Here is a 23,449-nt window from a genome sequence, read left to right on the forward strand (position 1 = left end):
ACTGGCAATCCAAAGCACTGAATCCATCACTCTCACCGGGTTTTCCTGCATACTACATCATAAGCTGTATGTCTTCTAAAATGGAGGCAAAGACTTAACCAAACAAAGCTGTGTGTTCTCTAAGCACCTGATTATAGAGGAAAATAAACATTTACCATGGACTATGATGAGTGGCTCCCTTGTCATAGTAATGGTTACTAATGATTTAAAGTCTAATCAGGCTTCCGGTCTGGGCCCGAGCACTGAGCAGATCCTGGGCCACAGCTCTGTACCAAATCTCACAAAACCCACAGGAGGCAGGGCTCCCAGGAGCTCTAACCCTGGCAGTATCTGAGGTAAGAAGACACCAACACCTGCCCCAAACAGGGAGTAACTGGGACCCGCTGGGACGCAGGAAGTCACTCCTGGCCCGGAGCCTTGGTTCCTTCCCTTCTGGGCCCGAGCACTGAGCAGATCTTGGGTCTCAGCTCTAACCCAAGCAGCAACACCCACCCTAAACAGTTCTGACAAAACCAAGATAATAGGAAAGACAGACTCTAGTTAGAGACAGTACAGGTAGCACTAAGGAGATACAGATGGCAAAAGGCAAGTGCAAGAACATAAGCATCAGCAAACCAGGGTACTTGACATCATCAGAACCTAGTTCTCCCACACTAGAAAGTCCTGAATTCCCCATATCACCAGGAAAGCAAGATTCAGACTTAAAAATCACTTCTAATGATGATGATAGAGGACTTTAAGAAGGGCATAAATAACACTCTCAAAGAAATTGAGGAGAACACTGGTAAACAGGTAGAAGCACTTAAAAAGGAAACACAAAAATCCCTTAAAGAATTACAAGAGAACACAACCAAACAGATGAAGGAATTGAACAAACCCATCCAGGACATAAAAATGGAAGTAGAAACAATAAAGAAATCACAAAGGGAGACTACCCTGGAGATAGAAAACCTAGGAAAGAAATCGGGAGTCACACTTGCAAGCATCACAAACAGAATACAAAGAGATAAAAGACAGAATTTCAGGTGGAGAAGATACCATAGAAAATATTGACACAACTGTCAAAGAAAATGCAAAATGCAAAAAGTTCTTAACCTGAAACATCCAGGAAATCCAGGACACAATGAGAAGACCAAATCTAAGAAAATAGGTATAGAAGAGAGTGAAGATTCCCAGCTTGAAGGGCCAGTAAACATTTTCAACAAAATTATAGAAGAAAACTTCCCTAACCTAAAGAATGAGATGCCCATAAACATACAAGAAGCATTCAGAACGCCAAATAGACTAATAGAAAAGAAATACCTCCCGTCACATAATAATCAAACCACCAAATGCACAAAACAAAGAATATTAAAAGCAGTAACGGAAAAGGGCCAAGTAACATATAAAGGCAGACCTATCAGAATTACACCAGACTTCTCACCAGATACTATAAGAGCGAGAAGATCCTGGACAGATGTCATACAGACCCTAAGAGAACACAAATGCCAGCCCAGGCTACTATACCCAGCAAAACTCTCAATTGCCATAGATGGAGAAACCAAGATATTCCATGACAAAACCAAATTTACATAGTATCTTTCTACAAACCCAGCATTACAAAGGATAATAGAGGGAAAGCTCCAATACAAGGAGGGAAATTATACCCTAGAAAGAACAAGAAAGTAATCTTCTTCCAACAAACCCAAAAGAAGATAGCCACACAAACAATGCCATCGATAATAACAAAAATAGGAACAACAAGAATCAACAATCTCCTCTCCTTAGTATCTCGTAACATCAATGGACTCAATTCCCCAATAAAAAGACATAGACTAACAGACTGGATATGTAAACAGGACCCAGCATTTTGCTGCATACAGTGAGAAAGGCAGACCCTACTTAACAGTAAAAGGCTGAAAAACAATTTTTCAAGCAAATAGTCCCAAGAAACAAGCTAAAGTAGCCATTCTAAAACCTCCAGCCTGAGAACACAAAGAGAGGGACTCATGGCTTCACCTGTGTAGGTAGTTGAGGATGGCCTTGTCAGGCATCAATGGAAGTTGATAACCTTGGTCCCTGAAAGTTTGGATTCCCTAGTATTGTGGAATTCAAAAGCAGGGAGAAAGGAATGGGAGAATGGCAGTAGCAAACCCTCATAGAAATAGGAGGAGGAGGAAAGGGAATAAGGGGTTTGGGGAGGGAATGGGAGACAAGATAACACTGAAAGGTAAATAAATAAAATATCCAATTTAAAAAAAATAGATAATGGGTCTGGCAATTGTAGTTGAGCAGTCAAACTTTTTGTCAAGAATTTATTACAGGGATTTCGTATAATCCTCAGGGACAAGGTGTCGTGAAAGAGGCCTATGGAACTCTAAAAAGATTGGTGAGGCATACTGTTGCTGAGACAAAAAATGATGCCAACCTGTGAGCTTGCTGAGTGCCCTGACAAGGGTGACTGTGAAGCTGTACTGGACATATGTTCCTGACCCACATTTACTTTACTATATCCCAGATGGGATAAGCAGCCTTGCCTCAAGTTTTGAGACCTTGTGGGATAAACAATTGAAAAGAAAAATTATATCTCTTGTATTCTTCTTAAAGGTGACCAGCAATTAGGACTCAATCATGTACTGGTCTAGAAATCAATCCAGTATGGAAATAACAGTCTACTTTTGGAAGACTGGATTTGGACTTTGTCAGAGACATATTTGGAAGTTAGCTGTAACTCAATATGATGTTAGGATAGCAAAGATAAAGTTGAGACAGGAACTGGATTTCAAACAAGGGTTAGTGCATCTTTTAAGCCTCTTTATTTGTCAAGCTAAAATTGGTTTTGTCTCTTCTACAGCATTTATTGTAAGTTGCACTGACTGTATAATTTCCAATTCTGTTAGTGTGTTGAAACCTGGCATGTCTGTTATGGAGGTCTATCAACCAGATTTTGTTTTACTGCCCTGAGAATTAGAAAACCTTGATTCTCTGAAAAAAAAGCTTGGAAGTGCTGGAAGAAGTGAGTTAGGCTTTAAGCAGAAGCAAGAGAGGTAGCAGGCTTGATTATTGCTAGTATAACAGCTTTAATTTCATTAATAGCTAGCACTACGTCAGAAATATTAGGACTATCTTGTACCTCACTGGTACAAATTGGCATAATTATGCTCTAATTGTATTTTGAGAGAAAAGCTTCCTTTTAACAGGAAGGGTGATGTGTAGGAGGAGCTAAGGTGGGAGGAGTACTGAGAGGAAGAAAAGGAGTAAGAAGAGGAGAAGAAGAAGGAGAGGAGAAGCTAGGTGATGAAAGAGAGATAGAGGGGGGAGACAGGGAAGCAGATGTTCATGAATCTCCACCAGTCAAAGGTAGTAGATATATCTAGGTTGGGTAGTGGGTTACACCTCTGATTGAACAATACCAAACTTATAAAGCCTATGATTAACATTTTTTTTAAAAATGTATAAATGCAAAAAGGAAAAGGGGGCATGGGATAGGGGTTTTCTAAGGGGGGGAAAGGGGAAAGGGGAAAGGGGATGGCATCTGAAGTGTAAATGAAAGATCTAATAAAATATATATATATATATATATATATATATATATATATATATATATTTACTTAGGTGAAATCTCCTTGCATCTAGAGTGAACCTACTTGTTCATGGTAGATGATCTTTTTTAAGGTGTCTTTGTATTTGGTTTGTAAATATTTTGTTGAGAATTTTTGCATTTATCTTCATAAAAGATGTTCTTCAAAAAAAATAGCTAGCACTACTGCTTTTGCAATAGCACTGACACAGGGAGTTAAGACAACTATTTTTGTTAACCATCTAGCAAAAAAAAATGTTACTAATGTATTGAGTATACAAAAGTATACTCAATATAGGTATCTGGAACAACAGATGAGGCTGTATAACCCATTTAAATTATCTGAAGAAGGTTTAGGGTTCAAGAGTTAGGAGCCATCCCAAGTGTCATGACAAATATCATTGGAGTAGTGTCACTTTTGAAATTCACAATGATTGTCATTATAATTAGAAAAAAGTTCAGAGATACCTGTAGGATATTTGGCATAATCCTAACACCTCTCTGGGTGTGTTAACTTTGCATAGTGAGACTACGAATTTCAAGAATGCTGCTCTGTTGATCTTTGATGCTGCAGATAATGCTGATAAAATTATCCATGGCCTGAGCTCAGTATTTCCATTTTGGACAAACCTCAGGAATGGCATATATAGCTTGATCAGGCTAGCTTGTCTTGTCCTTGGAATACTTTTATTCCCGCCCATGATGTTAAAGCTTGTCTCTAACTACATCAACAGGCTGGCAGCCAAAGTACATGACTTGAAACTGATAATGGAACCCCAGACAGAGTTATTAATTTAACAGGCTGGCAAGCCAAGCATGGGTAAGATTCTGCACAGAGCCTTACCAACCTAAGGCATACGTGCATTGCCTTTGATGATGCATATTCCATGATGGGTAAGGAAGGCATTCTTGTCAGAATGACCTAAGACAGGCTCAGTCTTGTTAACAAAATAAAAATGGGGAGAGGTGGAGAGCCTTTGGGGGTGCTTGGCAAGATGCTGACATGGGCCAAGGACAAGGAAAGGGCTGCTTGGCAGGAATATGACATTGGCCAAGGACAAGAAAGTAGGCTTATAAAATTATAAACTAACATTAATTTTATGATGATCTTTCCAAAACTGAATAATATATTTCCAAGTAATTTCTTAGCACAATCTTAGAGGAAATACTTATACTCTACCTAGCATAATACATATTATTATTCTGATTTTTACATTTTCTAGTATATTTAATTTCAGAAAGATAATTTAGCCCATCCTTTTATACACAGACTATACAGGAGCTGGGCATATAAAAAATATCCTCTGCTGAATATGTACAATATGGAAAGAAGACTACAAATTCCAAACACCTCAGCTGTGATAAATGTCATACAATAACATGAAAGAAAGTTTTAAATTAATTTTAAATCAATTTAAAGAACCGAGAATGACATCTGTGCATGGAGAAGTTTAATGGTAATGTGCTAAGGAAATGCCATTCAAGCTGTATTTTGAAGCCTGAGTTGAGTTCCTACTAAGGACTAGAAAAGGGTCCTTTAAACAGAGAGAGAGAGAAATGCAATATAGGAAGTGGCGAATTTCAGAGAAAGCATGGAGTGACTGCAGGAGCAGCAACTATTGCGTATTGGCGGGAATGTGAGTGGATTTAGAAGAGAACAGCCAATTAAAGGGATTGATTGGAGAACTTGCACTAGCTAGGAGCAGTGCTGTTTTCAGTGGGTCATAGAGATGTGCTCACAGCCTTTTCTTTTTTAAGAAGTATTTTATTTCATCTTATGTGTGTGAGCATTTTGCCTGAGTACATGTTTATGTTTGTACCACAAGTGTGCTTGGTGCCTTGGGAAACCAGAAGAGGACATCAGAGCACCTCCGTAAAACATGGCTGTGAACCACACCCTGAGACTGCTGGGAAACAAACCCAGGTCCTCTGCAAGAGCAAACACTTTTAACCATTGAACCACTGCTCCATCCACACTAGGAGATTTTGAATAAGGAAATGACATGGGTAAAGCAGTGTCCACAGACAGTTTCTTGGTCGGGTATATACAGAAGGAATTGTAAGGGGGAGAAACTGGACAGGTTAAGGTAAATCAGAGAAAGCTTGAGACTGAAAAGTGGGAAACCCAGTCAGGGCTAACCTACATATATTTTTAGGCCAGTCATTTCTCCTCCCAGAGTCTTTCTGTGTTTTTCCTAGGAAAGTATCATGATGAAGGAATTGTATCTTAGTTCTCTCTCAAGCCTAGGCAAGCCTCTGTGGTGGTGGTGATGTGGGCATTGAGTGAGTTGAACAACTCAAGAAGGAAACAGAAATATCAGACTCCTATGTAAACTGGGTGTGTCAGCTCTGGCGTGTCATTTACAAACTAATCCATTTAAAGAACAAATAATCATCTTATAATGTACAAGTTATTTCTAAACTTCAGTGCTCCCCATGTCAGACCTAAAATTTAAGGTAGACCAAATATTTTGTCTACTAATTCTAAACATTTTCTATTTTTGACTCTTAACTCTTAATACATTTACATAAAGTATTTCCAAGCCTTAACTACAAATAACATTAAACATGGTTCGCCAAGATGATGTTCCTACACATAGCACTCTTCATGCTTTTGATCTCACGGGATGCTTGTGGCATATGAAAAGATTAAATGTTCAAGATGAATGTATTTCTATGGGTCAGGAAATAATTGTGCTATTGCAGTGTTGCAACTATATTTCTTTAAACCTAGAAAGCTCTGTCTTTCTTTCAAAACAGGCAAATACAAGGTGGCCCCCCAACATTGGCTGCCTTGGTTGTTGTAAAAGTAACAGGGCTTTGCTTTCTACTCACTGTCATAGCCTGATTCCCATTGTCTTGTCTCTGTAGCCAAGGGTTAGACAATTAAAATGTTCCAGACATCCCTTTTCTTGGCTCTTCATGAAGCTACTCCAAGGGTGTTGTCTCTTCTTCATGGCAATGGATCTTGCCTTCCAGTGAGAAACCAAAGCTGAGAATTTTCCAGGCCTTTCAGAACTTGCCCATTGAAATGCAAACAGTCCTTTGGCGCCTCCAAAAATTCTGAGAAATTTTTGGGTTTGGGTGATGTTTCCAGGAAACCTGGCACTCTGGTCCTGTTGGTGGCTGGTTTGAGTTCTTCCTTTTCCAATGGCATTCAAATCCAGTCAGCCCATGACTGTCTCCTGCAAGGAAAAATCCCAACTTGAACACTAAACAAAAGAGTACCTTTTTTCCTCTCCAAATTTGGAAGGCTGACCAGTTAACCTCAAAATCCTCCCTTTGCACATCCTCTCTCCAAATGTCATTTAGCTTTCTGGTGTATGGCTTCTTCTTAAGCCTGTGGATGGACTAGCACAGGCTTGAGGGTAGGCTGCAATGTCCAGGTTCATGCCCTACAGGATGGCCTCTTGGATGTAGTGAGGATGATGTGAACATTGCCCTGGTACCTCTAATGTGTCCATTCTGGTCTCTCCTCTCTGAATGTGCACCCAACTGTTGCATTTGTTTCATAGAGTATATATGTCCCACGTTCTATCCATGTAAAATGAAGCCATGTTCTTTTCTGTCTTTCTCAATAGGATAAGTCAGAAATTAGCTGTCAAAGGCTAAGATCACTACAGCACTAGAGTCCAACCTTAGCTCGAATCAACTCCATTATATTTTCCTTATATGTTGTTTTTAATGGGCTTTTTTTCTTCCATGATGTCATAATACAGTAAGGACTGAAAAGACAGAATCTCCAATTTTCTCACGTACACTTACCTCCAGGGATAGAGTCATGGCTGGCTTTTTCTCTCTCTCTCTCTCTCTCTCTCACACACACAGATTAGGCTCAGTAAAAAGTTATGTAACAATGATAGCTTAAAGAAAAGCTTGTCTCATGACTGACTACACAGCAGGTTGAAGGAACAACAGGGCAAATTTATGCCACAGCAGTAGATAAGGAACTCCAGAAGTAAGGCTGAAAGGACCTGAAGCATGCGGAAGAGGGCCTGAAAACTGAGAAGGTGTGAGCTGTTCTTTGTCAACTGCTCTTCAGTGCTTTGATGTAGAAAACCATGGACAACACCCAAGTCCCATAACAGGACAGGCTTAAGTCCCACAATTAACCCATGTTAAAGGCACAGTCCTATGTTTAACAATAAACTTCCGTGTGTGTGTGTGTGTGTGTACTTATGTGTGTGCTTATATGTGTGCTTATGTGTGTGTATTCATTTGTGTGTATACAGGATTCTGTAAGGTCCAGAGGTTGCATAGTGTGTCTTCTTTTGCAGCTCTCTATTCTTTTGAAACAGGCTCTTTGAATCTGGTGCTTGTTGTTTTGGATAGAATGACTAGCCAACAAGTCCCAAGGAGTCTACTTTCTCAGTCACTCAATGCCCCCAATTCTTGGGTTACAGGATACCCCTCTGAGTTTTTTACCTGGATGCTGGTTATTCAAACTCAGGTATCCAGCTTTTGTGACAAGCACTGTGCTGACAGAGCCTCTCCCCATTCTTCTGGGATGCGATTTCATCTTCTGAGAAGTAAGGAAACTGACCAGATGATGCTCGGATCTTGTCAACTCTACAACTCTATGTCATAGCTATGCAGCCTTACTCTGCAAGCCTTTCTTAACTACTTAGATATACAGGTCATAGCAGTTTTCTTAAAAAGTTATTTGAAACACAAGTGAAAGCACAGATCAAAATATGAAACAGCTGCTAGCCATTGGATGATACCTACAGTTTATACCTAGATACTCTGAGGACTCAGGCACAATGCTGGCCACACAGTTTATTCCTGAAACAAACTTCCTGCATGACTGTGAAAATGCCCTGCAATATCCGAAAGAGCCAGGTCATACACTCTAGGAGCCACGTGGCTGCCAGCATGCCTTCTGGCTTTCACAGGCACAGGGACAAAGACCTATATACCAGCCGTGTTGAACTCATTCTTGGGCCAGGAAAGGCCTCTCAAGACAGGTTCCTCAGAGCCATGCATCCCCAACAGCTCTCCATTCCCCTTCATGGCTGGACAAAAGGCATACCTTTAATCTATCTGTCTGTCTGGCAGTGACTGGAGATTGATCTAGAGCACTGCATATAGTCTTTCCACAGGGCCACGCCCTTGCCTTGTTACATAGTTTTTGAGGTTCCAGGAAACAGGTTTGTCTTGATATCAATGTGAGACTGAAGTCAAAGATTCCTAAATACAGATTTTTAAATGGTAATAAATTTATACATTTAAAAAGTTACAAAATTGTCATCTGTATTATAATTTTTGTTTTGAAAGTAGCTACAGAGCAAAATAAGTCTCCCTTTCCTTACAGACACATCCCAACACACACACACACACACAGACACACACACACACACACACACACACACACACACACTGTTAATTACATGTATAAGGGCTTTTTTCTGATAAATTAAGAGGATTTAGTGCTCATCACTAGAATAAAAGACTCCTTTTTCTTACAGATGAGAGATTATAAGAAGAGTAGCATTCATTTAAAAATAATTTAAATTAGGAAATAAGATTAGGAAACGTATATATGTAAATAAATAAATAAGAACACTTTCAAAGCAATTTGCTTAGTTCTTTGAAGTTTCCAATCAGGCAGACTGACAAGCAATTAGTATAACAGTTCAAGGTGAACATTGGAGCGGGCAGGGGATGCGTGTCTCCCAGTTAAAGGATGGACTGCGCTCGGTGGTAGAGTACTTGTCTGGCATTCACAAAGCCCTGGGTTTGATCCCCTCCTCACAAAAGGGGGAGGGGAGAGAATGGAAAAATGACCATAACCTTGTACCTGTGATCTAGAACTCATGAGTCGGAGATAGGAAGATTGCTATCAGTTTAAGCCCAGCCTGGACTACATAGTAAATTCTAGGCTAACATGAGCTAAAAAATAAAATTCTATGTGAAAAAATCAAATAGTAATGATTATTGCTATTCCATTCCACTACTTTCATTCTGTCACAAACTTCATATTCAGGGAGTGGTTTGGGGTTTCTCACACAGGGCCTCAAAGCGTGCAGAGGGTCACAGAATCCACCTTAGATGAGTCAAAGGGTGAGAGGGAAGGAAAGGCACCCTTGGTAACACACTATAAAAGCAGCCTTTCCAGCGGAGTAAACAGTGATGTGTCAGTTTGCAAAGAAATCAAATGAAAAATTGCTTTCAAAGGCTTCAGAGTGGTCTCTGCTTTGAGGCATGGGGGAAAAATTGATTTCAGTAATTGAAAGACAGTTTCATAGTGCATGAACAATCAGCTCCACAGGAGACCCCGCCTGCGCGGCGACCAACGTCAGGGACTTCTGACTGAGGAGCTGCTGCATGCACAAGCAAGGCGGGCGGGCTAAGACCCCAGTCTCTTCACAGTTGCATTACACATGTGCTCTTATTATCATAGCCTAACCAAATGAGAGCATATCTCATTCTGGACAGAGTCACCTCATGCTCTTCTTCCTCCTCCTCCTCCTCCTCCTCCTCTTCCTCCTCCTCCTCCTCCTCCTCTTCCTCCTCCTCTTCTCCCTCCTCCTCCTCTTCTTCTTTCTCCTCCTCCTCCTCTTCCTCTTCCTCCTCCTCCTCCTCACTCTTCTTGTTGCTTCTGCTTTTGTTCTTTTTCCCCTTCTACCTCCTCTTACCTCATTTTTCCTCCTAATCTTTGACTCTTCCCCTTTCTACTATGCTGTGGTGATTTGAAGATGATTAGCCCATGGGAAGGAAGCGGCACTATTAGAAGGTGTAGCCTTATTGGAGACAATGCACCACTGTGGAGATGGGCTTTGAGTTCCTATGCTCAAGCTCCGCCCAATGCAGAAGAGACTCTCCTCCTGGTTGCCTTCACATTGAGATGTAGAACTCTCAGCTACTCCAGCACCATGTCTGTCTGCATACTGCCATGCTTCCTGCCATGATGATAATTGACTGAACCTTTGAAACTATAAGCCAGTCCCAATTAAATGTTTTATTTTATAAGAGTTGTGTTGGTCATGGTGTCTCTTCACAGCAATGAAACCCTAAGATATAGGCTTTCTCTGCTGATAATGAAAATAGCCTCACAGGCATCCATAGCTGACAACTGCAAACCAACTAGACAAATTTTTTATTAAAAATCTATTTTTTAATTTTAAATAAGACCAGAACTAACTCTCTCTCTCCCTCTTTCTCCATATATATATATTATAGAAAGAGAGTATATGTATACTTTATATATCTCTTCAAACATTACTTTACTATTTTCAGTAGGTAACATAACTAAAACAAAAAAAGCTAAATGTTAAATATTATCTCACATCCCTAAAGACAAGAAAGATATATGCACTATTTTATAACTTTATTTCCAACCAAGGTTTTCTGCAAAATATTCCAAACTAATTAAAAAACTGTTCTAATGGTCTGGAGAGAACATCACCATACAGTACGTTCTCAGGCAGCTGCTGTCACTGTGGAGGTAGAAGGAGAGAGCCAATCAAAGAGAAGAATGGTTTCTCAAGGCTTACAGTCTTGAAGGGTTGAATAAATGTATTACTTATATATGAAGCACATGACTCAGATACAGAACTACCGGTGTAGACCACACAGAGATGGGAGATGTTTTTTAAAAACATGGAAAATCTATACTTTCTTGTTTCAAGACTTCCACTTCTAGATTACATAGACATGAGCCCTATAAAATCAATCTCCACACTCTCCTTGTCTTGTAAAGAAGGGCATTGGGAAAAACCAAATGAAGAAGTATAGGAGAAGGTTAGAACGTGGTTCTCTCAGAGACTGACCTGCCTTCTGTAATCCCAGCCACTTGTGGTCCAGATTCCAGGTGCCTCATTTGTACCGACCAAAGGTCCCAGCCCCATTCACTGTCTCTGGTTCACTCAGTTGCTGTCACATGGCTAGATTCTTGGATCCAAGAAGCAAATTATTTTTACTTTGAGTCATCTTAGGCTAACATCACAAGGTATCAGACTAGGTGGCTTATGTGGCAGACATTTGCTCTTCATGGCACTGAAGTCTAGAAGTCCAAGAGCAAGGTCTAGCACAGCTGCTGTCTGGGGAAGCCCCTCTCCTCAGGGTGCAGTAGCCAGACACTTTCTCATGGTCCTCACATGAACTTTGCTCTATACTAATACAGAAGAAAAATGGGGGACAGACAGCCTCTGGTGTCTTTTCCTTTTCTTATGAAAACTCCAGCTCTTGTACATTAAGCCTCCTCTCTTCCCAGTGTCATTTAACTTTATTTCCGAAGTCACATTTAGGATTGTGGCCTTGACATATCAGTTTGGGAGGCATATAACAGAGTCTAAAACACTCACCTTATTTTCTGCGTGAATGCACCAGCCAAATTAATAAAATGATGTGTATACACTAAAGAGTTTTGGCTGACGATTTGACTGTCCATAAAGCTTTAAATAATTACAGAATCCCAGACCTTCCGGACCCAGGAGCCTTGAAGAAGTTTCCCAGAAACCCCTGTTGTCAGCAGTATGTAGCGTGTCTCATGTGTATGGCTCACTGAGAACCTCTGAACTCCATAAGCTGTGTCTGTCCTCAGCCTCACCTCAACTCCACCTGTCTGTTTCTCACTTTCTGATTATCTACCTTCCTATTCAGCTGCAGCAGATCTTTCGAATATCACTCAAAGACTTCATGATTGCAAATCTGCAGACCATTTCTTCACGCTTTATGCCCTTTAGTATATCTACACCACCTGTAGCCTAGGGATCCAACAGCTCTCTTTGTTTAATACACACACACCAGCAATATACATATACATACATACATACATACACACACACAGACATACACATCTACACACACATATATACACACCAACACACAGACACACACATCTACACACACACCCGCATACATACATACATACATACATACTTACACACACATACATACACACACATAGACACAAATAGATTCACACATGTATACACACATCTATACACACACATACACACAGAGAGACACACATATATACATACATACATACACACACATATCCACACAGACACACACATCTACACATACACATACACACACAAACACACATACATGTACACATAAATACACACACAGACACACACATACATCTGCAAACAAACACACATATACACACACAGAGACACACATACAGATATACACACATACACAATCTTTCACTGATCTGTTTGCACTGGCTCTTGTTTTCCCATTCTCTAAGGTATTGTTCTCGCACATTCCTGTTCTTCTTGCCCCAGAGTATCTAACTCAGCCCAACAACTTCAATCATTATTTCTTTTTCTTTTCTTTTCTTTTCTTTCTTTCTTTCTTTCTTTCTTTCTTTCTTTTTTTTTTTTTTTTGACAGATGAGCCTTTTACTAGGGAAAAAAAAAATGCAACAGTAGCAACACGTTTCTTCAATCCAGACAGCTCAGAGTTTAGTTCTTTGCCTTGAGGGGTAGCCTGTACACACCTACAACCACTGCGTAGTCACATTTATAAGGCTCTATCGTCAGCTGATCCTGGGTCTTCATGTTTTCCAGATGCATCCTCTTCACTTCAGATGTAAACACAGCTTCTGCTGAGGCAGTGGAGTCAATGCAGTTGGCCTTAATGAAGATCACAAAGTATCCTCCATTGTTGGCCAAGCTAATAAAGTCATAGCCAGAGCGGTGGGAGAACGCAACTGCATAGACCAGACCATGGAGTGAACGATATCAGAGACGTGAGAGAAAGTGGTGCCTGAGGCACCTTAGCTCTGGCTTGATGTCGATCTGACCTATACCACCCAGAATTGCTGCTGCCAGCTCAGGGCAGAAGGGGTTCCAGGCTTGGTACTCAAATCTTGTCATCTCCCTCTGAAATAAAGACTCTTCTTTCCACACATAGATTCTCCAGGGACCAGATTCTTTGTGACAAAAGCATCTTCCTTGCCGCGACACATAAAGACACCTTCATGTCTATATGGCTCCACCATCACATCCTTCTCTGACTGACTTCCTTTTTTGCCTCCCTGGCCACCACTTTGACCCAGCTGCCCCCATACTGGAAGCCTCCATTTCAGCTGCTTCCTCCTTCACTTCCTTGGCCCCTGAAGCCACCATTTCCACCTCAACCTCAACTTCCACTAAAGCCTCCTCCACCTCCTTGCTCTCCTCCTCTACTACCTCTGTCACCAAAGACTCCTCAGTCACCAAAGCCATCCCCACAGGGGCTGAACCTAGCTTTATTCCCACACTATGGTCACACAGCTCCGGCCATCAAAGGTATCCCCAACTCCACCTTCAATCATTATTTTTATGAAAATAATCTTAAAATCTTTATACTACTTAAGTATACTTTTGATCAGTCTCTTCAAGATATATTTCTCAGGAATGCCCAACTCACTTGTAAATTCACCATATTTGTTTATTCATCAATACTAAATAATAAAAGTGTACCAGGCACCAGGCCTTATACTAGATTTTCAGGATGTACAGCAACAATAGCATCGTCTCATCTTTTCAACATGCATAGTTTAATTAAGAAATGCAAGCATGTAACTACAATGCATGATTTTAAAATTTTGAGCATTTAGGGGGTAGTGCTAACTACCTCCTAAGGGGGTCAGGAGATACAGTTCCTGAACTCAGTCCCAAAATATAAATAAGAGTCAGTGAGGGGAATGGGGGAGACTAAATGAAAATAGCCACTCATTAATTCCTTTATGTCATTATCCCCACCTGCCTTTATAGGGGGCCCTTAGATACAAGTTTTAGGGCACTTTTCAAAAGCCAAAAGGTACAAAGTCTCCCATTCTCCAGCAAGGCAAACTGGGGTGTGGGAAAGCATATGACTTGGGCATGGTCAGCTAAATAATCTTAAACACTGAATTTTGAGTGATAAATCATCCCTTTTTAATTTGCTTAGATTTAGAAAAATACTTTATGTGCATGAGTGTTTTACCTGCAGATTTTTATGGGCACCACATGTGTGCCTGGTACTTGCAGAAGACTGGATTCCCCAAAACAACTGATGGATGATTGTGAGCCACCATGTGGCTATTGGGAACCAAACCTGAGTCCTCTTCAAAAGCAACAAATGCTCTTAACAACTGGGCTATCTCCCTTGTCACTGAATAAATAGTGGCCAAAGAAGACTAAGACGAAGCAGCCAAATATGTAGAGAATAAACCTAGAGAATACAAATAAAGGGAAGGAAAAGAAGGGTTTCTAGAAGGCATAGTATTATGGGTAAGATCAGTAGAGTGCCAGATTTGAGACTCTGTACTTCAACTTGAGAGATTCATGATGCAGGCAGCTTTCCTGGTTTCTGGAATAACACTGCATTGCCCTCAAATTAAATGAGCTAACCTGTGGAAGGCATTCAGCACAGCAGTGGCCAGCACTGACCATGATGGACCAAGGGCTCACTCTAATCAGGAGCTGCAGAAGGGGCAAAGAAAATCAGAGTGGAGATGGTCACCAGGTATCACAAAGACTGACATTTCTGGAACCCGAAAAGAGTAATTCACAGGAAGAGAAAGGGGATAGAAACTATATTGCAATGAGCTGCAAAGGCTAAAACACAGATTCCTGTGCTTGTGCATATATGTACACATGAGAGGATTATTCAAGGGCAGTTGGTTCTAACAGGGAAATACAGTCGACAATCTCTAGAGATGACATGGAGTTAAACATAAAATTGTACTTTCTTCCAAGATGAAAAATATCTGAACATGCTTAAGAGCTAGCAGAAATAGTTAGGTGAGAAATTATTAAAACTGGTTAACTAATTTGATCAGTAATTTTTATGGTATAGTTTGCACACTACTCTGGGTGGGTCCTTGAGCCCTCTTCTGTGAAATTTCAGAAGACAAAAACTCTTTTCACAACCACAGTAACATGCAAGTTCCTGTCCACCTGTTTCACCTGTATTAAAACAATGTTGAGGATAGACTGGAGAGATGGCTCAGCAGTTAAGAGCACTGACTGTTTGCTCTTCCAGAGGTCCTGAGTTCAACTCCCATCCACCACATGGTGGTTCCCAACCATCTGTGATGGGATCCAATGCTTTCTTCCAATGTGCCTGAAAACAGCTACAGTGTACTCAATACATAAAATAAATAAATGAACCTTTAAAAAAATGTTGGTCAAACTGCTGGCATCTTGGTGTACACTGAAACAGAGACATCAAGTCATCTCCTTCACCACCATACACCATAAGGTCAAAGCTAGCCCTACTTACAATGTACCTAATAAGGGACAAGGGTATTCATTTGAATAATTCTTAACCTACAAATCCACATCATTTTACTATCCCATGTGGCAAAACAGAAAGTGTTCAAGAAGCGCTTGCACTTCAGACCCAGTCAGTGGTTTGTTTCAAGCCACCTGAGAGCCAAAGCCCTGTCTCAAAGAATACTATATTGACTTTAATAAACAGTTGGCAGATCAAGATTATTCAAGTTCATTGTTTGAAAAAATATTTTCTTAGAAATAAACAAAATGAGTCTTTCACTCCAAGAAAACCTGACAATGTTGTTTCTTTTAATATTTGAGGTTTTAAGCAAAAATTATAATGTAAGAAAATTACAATGTCTGTCTGCCCTCCATGAGTTTGCCAGTATTCTCAATCTTAAGTACTGTCTTGATGTGATTAGTGCCAATGTTTAATGACTATTGTGTTCTGAGTGTTTGCAACAAATATTGTAAAACAAATGTCCCAGTGCTCAGGAGAGACCTAACACTCAGTAAGTCAACACTTTCCAAACTACAGAGCATGCAAGGGAAGGCTGTGCCTTCATGAAGATGGTTCAAAACACAAAAGAGAAGTGAGTTTAAAGGACTAAAGTCTATAAGACTCATTGATAGATCATGCATTTCAGCTAAAGCTTAAGAAACTATTGTGGAGTTTGGGGCATAGGACAGTATTGACGATTATCTGTGCAGATACTAAAAGCCCCCTTCCCAGCAGCATCCTGATATGAAGCATGATTTCTTACCATACTTCTCCCAAATGACCGTGGCAAACAGATGACAGAAGTGGTACAAAAATTCCCTTAGCTCTGTAAAGCTAGGTATGAAGAGTCTTGTACAAAAGTAAACCAGTGGTTGGTTTCATCTGGAAGATATATTTTAATTTAAAACTTAAATCTAAGCTGGGTATGGTGGCTTACACCTAAATCTCACTACTACAGATGCAAAAACAAGAGAAGCTGCTGCAGATTCCAGACCAGCCTAGTTACTCTACACAGCCAGCTTCAAGCCAGACAGGTTATGTAACAAGACTTTGTCTCAAAAAAGTTTTTAAAATTAAAAATTCAATATAGCTACTATATGTTGTCATTAATTGTAATATTATTATTGTCATTAATGTTAGTAAAACTTTGAAATTATCTGTTTCAGTTCCTAATATGGTATCCACACATAGAGTTTTCTTTTTTTCTTTTTTTTTTTTTTAATTTTTTTGTTGGATATTTTATTTACATTTCAGATGTTAGCCCCTTACCCCATTTTCCTCCCACTCCCCTGCCCAGGAATTTTCTATCCCATCCCCCCTCCTGCTGCTTCTATAAGGATGTGCCCCCACATACCCCCAACTCCCACCTCCCCACTAGAGTTTTCATAAAAGCTCATTGCAATATTCAGTAAGTTTCCCCTGCAACAAGCTTTTAATGAATAAGAGAGTTTAAGTACATCTTCTTAAATTATGGGTTGTAGAACCAACTGAGGAGAAGAGAGGTCATGAAAAACATTTGTAGCAGTAACTGGTTTCTTAATATCCGATGACCAGGAATTAAAAAGCCATTCAAAATTCAACAGGTGATGACACTAAGGTATTTTCTATGGTAGCCAGTGTTGCATTGTGCAAAGTCACTGTGGCCCTTATTCTAGAGACCCAGCATGAGGCCTTTGTTCTGTGCACTCTGCCACAGAGCACAGCAGAGCTTACACTGACCCAAATCCTTGCCTTAGATGGAGGACGACTGTGTGTCACAAGTCTCAATGTTTGTGCTGCATATCTCAAATTTCCTGCTCTTATAGAAACTGAAGACCTTAATTATAGAGAAAAAAGACTCTATCAGCATATCAATATTAAAATAATTTGTCTTTGGATTGAAGTGTGTTAGAATGTTTAATTTTGAAAGCTGTTATTTAAATTATTGACAAGTTTCATTTTTTCAAAAAAAATTATTAAATGAATTTTGATTTGGGTTTAGGACAGAATTTCCAACAACTTTTTAAAGGGCTGTTGGCATACTTCTGTAGTCCTGCTCTTAACTATGAGAACTGAGTTTTCAACATTGATGATTGATTATAAAATAAAAATATCAACCCAGTCAAAAATGTTGAAGATGCACTATACTTTCAGATGTCATATATTAACCAGATTTATTTCTTTATATAAAAGTAAGCATCTCACCACTGTACAAATTTGCTTTGACTCTGATAAGTTATATATGTTATTAGTTTTGATATATAATATCATTAAATATTGGCGTATACGTCAAAATGATTTTAAAACTTGGGACTCATTAGCAGCAACTGTTTGATTTGTGTATTTTATATAAAAATTTCTCAGGTGAAAAAAAGCTATAGTCAAAAGTCTCAGAGGGTCTGGATTAAAGAATGATGCTATCTCAATTGGTTATCCAATATCAAATAATCAGCCCTAGAAAGATACATACAAGTAACATTATACATACTGAACAGTTTTTAGGTAGGAATATATATGTATATGTGTAAAAGAAGCCATAGCAAAAGGAAAAGAAGCATGCTAAAGATGCAGCAGGAGCAGGAAAGGGTAGGACTGAGAACAGTAGTAAAGCCAGTGTGGGAGTGCACACCTTTGATCCCAGCACGAAGGAGGCAGAGGCAGGTGAGTCTCTGCAAGTATGAGGCCAGCCTGGTCTAGAGAGTGAGTTCTAGCTAGCCTGGGTACATAGTGAGAGCCTGGCAAAAACTGAGAAAAAGAAAGGAAGAAGATAAACAGGAAGAAAGAGAAAGAGAGGGAGGGAAGGAAGGAAGGCAGGCAGAATTTACAGGACAGTAGTAAAGGAAACAAGTGGAGATGAAGGAGATAAAGAGATGCCACCTGCAGGAAACAGAGGAAGGGGGTTAGGCCGATTCAGAAGAATTTCCAGCAGATTTCATTTGGTGACTTGGATTGATAGCAAGATGATTTGAGGAACTTAGCATAGAACAACTGTAATAAAAAAGAAGAAGGAGGAGGAAGAGGAGGAGGAGAAGGAGGAGAAGGAGAAGAGGAAGAAGAGGAAGAAGAGGAAGAAGAGGAAGAAGAGGAAGAAGAGGAAGAAGAGGAAGAAGAGGAAGAAGAGGAAGAAGAGGAAGAAGAGGAAGAAGAGGAAGAAGAGGAAGAAGAGGAAGAAGAGGAAGAAGAGGAAGAAGAGGAAGAAGAGGAAGAAGAGGAAGAAGAGGAAGAGGAAGAAGAAGAAGAAGAGGAAGAAGAGGAAGAGGAGGAAGAGGAGGAAGAGGAGGAAGAGGAAGAAGAAGAAGAAGAAGAAGAAGAAGAAGAAGAAGAAGAAGAAGAAGAAGAAGAAGAAGAAGAAGAAGAAGAAGAAGAAGAAGAAGAAAGAAAGAAAGAAAGAAAGAAAGAAAGAAAGAAAGAAAGAAAGAATGAATGAATCATCTGTCCAGAACCACGGAGGGAAGACTGAGCACTTGAGGACTCCAAGATATGGTAAGATCTGTCCCTAGATCCCAGTAGATGCCTGAAACCAAGAACAGTATTACATTCTCTCTCTCTCTCTCTCTCTCTCTCTCTCTCTCTCTCTCTCTCTCTCTCTGTGTGTGTGTGTGTGTGTGTGTGTGTGTGTGTACTGGCTTTCTTTTTAATGCAAATGAATCTATAATAGAATTGGATCTCTAAATAGGAATAATAGATTAACAGTAACAGTTAAAAACATCATAATATGCCATATTAAGGTTATTTGGATATAGCATCTAAGCATTTTAGTGGGTGCACTCACTCCTGTTGGAATGATGTGAGGTACCACAATGCGTGTATCCATAGATGAGCTGAGGTGAATTACAGAACCCTTGTGATGTAGCTGTTAGGCTACTATGGCCCTATGACAATACAGTAAGAGATTCTTTGGCTTCATGTAAGACCATACTCTGAAGCAATTTCACCCTCCCACTCAAGCACAATTTAATCATGAGTCATCCCTGGGATTTCCCATTTAACACTTTGGCTATGGCTGACCTTCCGTAACTGAGACTGAGGAAAGTGAAGCCATGGGAAGGAGGGCCTCTGTGTCTCTGAACCAAGGATATCTATCCCTGTGCCTCTCAGCTGCTGAAGGAGCTGAACAGCAATACTGAGTGTGTCCACCAGCTGGTTTCTTCCTCACATTTATAGCCTTCAGAAATAGGCTGCTGTCTCAAACTCCTTTCTGCCTGCTTCCCCTTATTACTTTGACAAGGTAACAGAAACTAATAGTTTAAACTAATTTATATCTGGACACTGTGAAATATTTTAAATCACTTGATGAGTTGCTTAGCCCAGAGGTTGTTTGTGTTTATTTTTGTGTGCTTGTTTTTTTATAAATACACAATTTTTAAAGCCATCTTTGACAGTTGCCCTTGAATCTAACTTTGGCTAAATCTTAAGACTTGAATCTTATCAAGCTTCCATATCGTATTAGCTGCATGGATCAGACAAATCCCCATAGAAAATGGTTGAATAACATTGTGTTTGTTCTCGGTTTTAAAAAGTGTACTATGGCATGATGAGTCATTATATTAAATAGTGAGTAAATCCTAACACAATAAAAAAAAAAATTCCTGCTTAGCTTCCTTAACTAAAGTGAGTAAATTCAGTGACGATGTCTACGTGTTCAAAACCCAAACTCTAGGGTTGGGTTTTCTCCTCTACCATATAATTCTGACAAATGAACATTAATTAGAACATTAATCCTGCCAACTCTGAAATCACCAGAATAAAAGCTTTTTATTCACACAATATCTGCACAATATTTTGAATCATGTGAGCTGTGTCCTTATGTTGGTCTGCAGTTGAGCTTAATGCTCTCAGCTGAGGCAAGGTGCTGAACCAGCCATGCATGAAGACACCAAACACCTCATTTTGCTTACCTGGGACAGCACTGTATTCAGCTCTCAGAGCCGGAGTACTGCTGAGCTCTTTCTTCCATTCTATAGACCAGCTTCTCATTGAAAACCCAGCACTAAGGGATGGAGTGGGGGGCTCATGCAAAGCATGTCTGAGGCAGTGTTCAATTCCCACTACCATGTAAGTAACAAAAATTAAAAATATAATATGACCAAGAGCAACTGCATTTCTCTGAGAGTTTGTAAAATCAATATCATGTCTCCTGTGGAGGAGTGTATAAACCATTTCAAAAAAAAATACAAAGATTGTACTGCAGTCATTAGTAAACTTTTAAGGTTTTGTTAAAATATTTAGTTTTAGTCGGAACCACTCTGAGATTGCAGCATGAATCGTAGTTCCTTCGTTTGGATAACTGGGATAACACCAATAAAGGTGCATTTTTTCGCCTGCAAGAATTACTGTGCTTACAAGAGGAGCCATGTCTGCATCACAGAAAGAAAGAATATGCACCTGTAAAATTGTGTCAAGAGCCAATTCAGAATCGGATAGGCTGAGAGATAAGGTTTGATGTTGTCTTGGTTCCGTTTCTGTTCCTGTGATTAAACACAAGGATCAAGACAACTCTAGAAGAAACAGTTTATTTGAGTTTATGGTTTCAGAGGGATGAGTCCATTGCAGCAGGAAAACACAGCAGCAAGCAGCAGACATGGCACCTACGGCAGGAAACTGAGAGCTTGCATCCCAACTCCCAGCACAGAAGACATTAAACTAGAAGTGGGGCCTCCTAAACTTCCCAAATAGCAGTACCAACTGGGGAGCAGTTCATACTGGAAACCACCCCAGATAGGGTGGTTCAAGGAAGAGGTCACTTCCCAGAGATTTTTAAAAACAAATTAGAAAATCATGTGACAGAGACCACCAGGGACAGAGGGGTCATTTTTAAGACCACCAGGGCGCTGGCAAGCTGTGGCAGCATGAGATCACCACAACGTGAACTCAGGCCAGTGTGTGACAAAATGTACAAACGTGTGGAAAGAAGAAGCCACTGGTAAGAAGACTTGACACGTCTGGGGCCTGGACAGGATCTTCAAATGTGCCTCTCTAGTTGCAGGCATGTGGAAGAAAGGATGTACAGAGGTGTGGTGAAGACAGAAAGATCTGTCCAGACTACCTCAAGCTCATCCAAGCCATGTCTCATCTCTTGACTGTTGCAGATTGGTTACGTTGAGGGAGTCATAGATTAACTACTCCTGCAATGGAAAACAGCCTGATTCTAGTATTATTTTTAAAGAAAAAAAATTATTTTTTTCTGCTTAGCCTGTCCTATCATGGTGAGCACAGAATTTTAAGTATCTGCTCTGTTCTTATATACTAGGAGGAGGACATTCGTGTGGTATGTGTGTGTGTGTGTGTGTGTGTGTGTGTGTGTGTGTGTGTGCGCGCGCGTATGCATTTAGTGGCCAGAGGCCAACATTAGGCAGCTTTCTCAGTAGTTCTCTACTTTGTTTTCTTTTAAGATAAGGTCTCTCACTGAACCTGCAGTTTACTATTAGGCTAAACTTACTGTGAACAAACCCCTGGGATCCTCCTGTCCCCTGCTAACCAGCACTGGGATTATAGGTGCACTGCCATGCCCAGTTGTTACATGAGTGTTGGGGATCCGAACTCGGGGCCAAATGTTTGCACACCACTGCTTTGGGGCCTGAGCCCCCTCCGCAGCTTGTGTTTTATTCTTGAAACTGGGACTATATTTGTTAGTCTATTAAATCCATAAGGAAACTATCACAGGTGACAGTGACCACCCAGGTGATGCTTTAGCTCTAATACAGACAAATTAACTCAAAATTGGGACAGTCTCTACTCCAAGCTGCATTTTGGATGATTAGCTGATTTCTTTAACCTGGTCCAGTTCAGCTGCTCACAGAGTCCTTTGCTTCCCAGCAAATCCATTTTTCCCTCCGCCGTGTCTAAGCTGCGTCTAAAGCACTAGCCACACTCTGAGCTGTCACATTAGCCGGTCAGGAGATAAGGGGCAAGAAAAGCATCCAGTCACCCAGCCACATTTCTGCCTTTTTGTACAAGCTGCAGATGAAACAGAGTCACTCAATAAAGTCCTTCTGTTTCTCTTTCCCTCCCTCCTGTTCTTTCTCCCTATTTGCCTGGGCAGGGGAACTCTAGACCTTTTGGAGGTCTGCCAGTCACACCAAAAGAATCTCTTGACCATTTTCCCAGGGAATTCCTGCCTTAAATGTCAGCAGAGCACAACTCCTGAGGCAAAGGTGGCTTGCTGAGCTGAGTAAGGCAAATGCACTTGTTCTACCCACTGGGAAACCCCACTCCAACCATCATGTGTGGAGAAAAGGGAAGGTTAATTTTTAAAAGCTTCTACATTTCACTGGGAAGCAGCTTTTGTGCCCCTCCACATCAGCAAGCTGAGCAGAACAATCAAGCCCTTGCTGTCCTTTAATCACTGTTTTTATCTGTCTCTGTGAGAGAGGAGGAGCCAGAAATTACCCTGAATTATGACCATAAAACAACATCTCTGATGGGACTTCAAAGCTTCAACTAACCCCTTTGCTGTGGCTGTTTTAATGGCTGAAAAAGCTGCTGTTGTTGATTTGTTTATATGTTTGTTTTTAATGAATATACTGATACATAAGACCTCTGGGGACCTTTGACCAAGATTTGTGAGAAAGAAAAAAAGATTCATAAGATGAGACTGAATCTTCTCCACCAGGCTGGAGACACTTCCCAAGTGCGTTACTGGTGTGTGTGTGTCTCTGTGTGTGTGTGTGCGTGTGTGTGTGTGTGTGTGTGTGTGTGTGTGTGTGT

The 23,449-nt window shown here is 40.4% G+C and overlaps 1 long non-coding RNA gene and 1 pseudogene across 3 annotated transcripts in view; both read right to left on the reverse strand.

Moving 5' to 3' along the window:
- The window catches only part of LOC143434369 (uncharacterized), a 56,942-nt gene that overhangs the window by 29,724 nt on the left and 3,769 nt on the right, over positions 1-23,449 (reverse strand). For all 3 annotated transcript variants that reach the window (XR_013103835.1, XR_013103834.1, XR_013103833.1), the window contains one exon: positions 6,395-6,744. This is a non-coding gene — a long non-coding RNA (uncharacterized LOC143434369). The remainder of the gene's footprint in view (positions 1-6,394; positions 6,745-23,449) is intronic.
- Positions 12,931-13,520, reverse strand: LOC117719657 (rRNA 2'-O-methyltransferase fibrillarin pseudogene; annotated as a pseudogene).

This window comes from Arvicanthis niloticus, chromosome 14, assembly GCF_011762505.2.
Source record: "Arvicanthis niloticus isolate mArvNil1 chromosome 14, mArvNil1.pat.X, whole genome shotgun sequence".
NCBI classification, from domain to species: Eukaryota; Metazoa; Chordata; class Mammalia; order Rodentia; family Muridae; genus Arvicanthis; species Arvicanthis niloticus.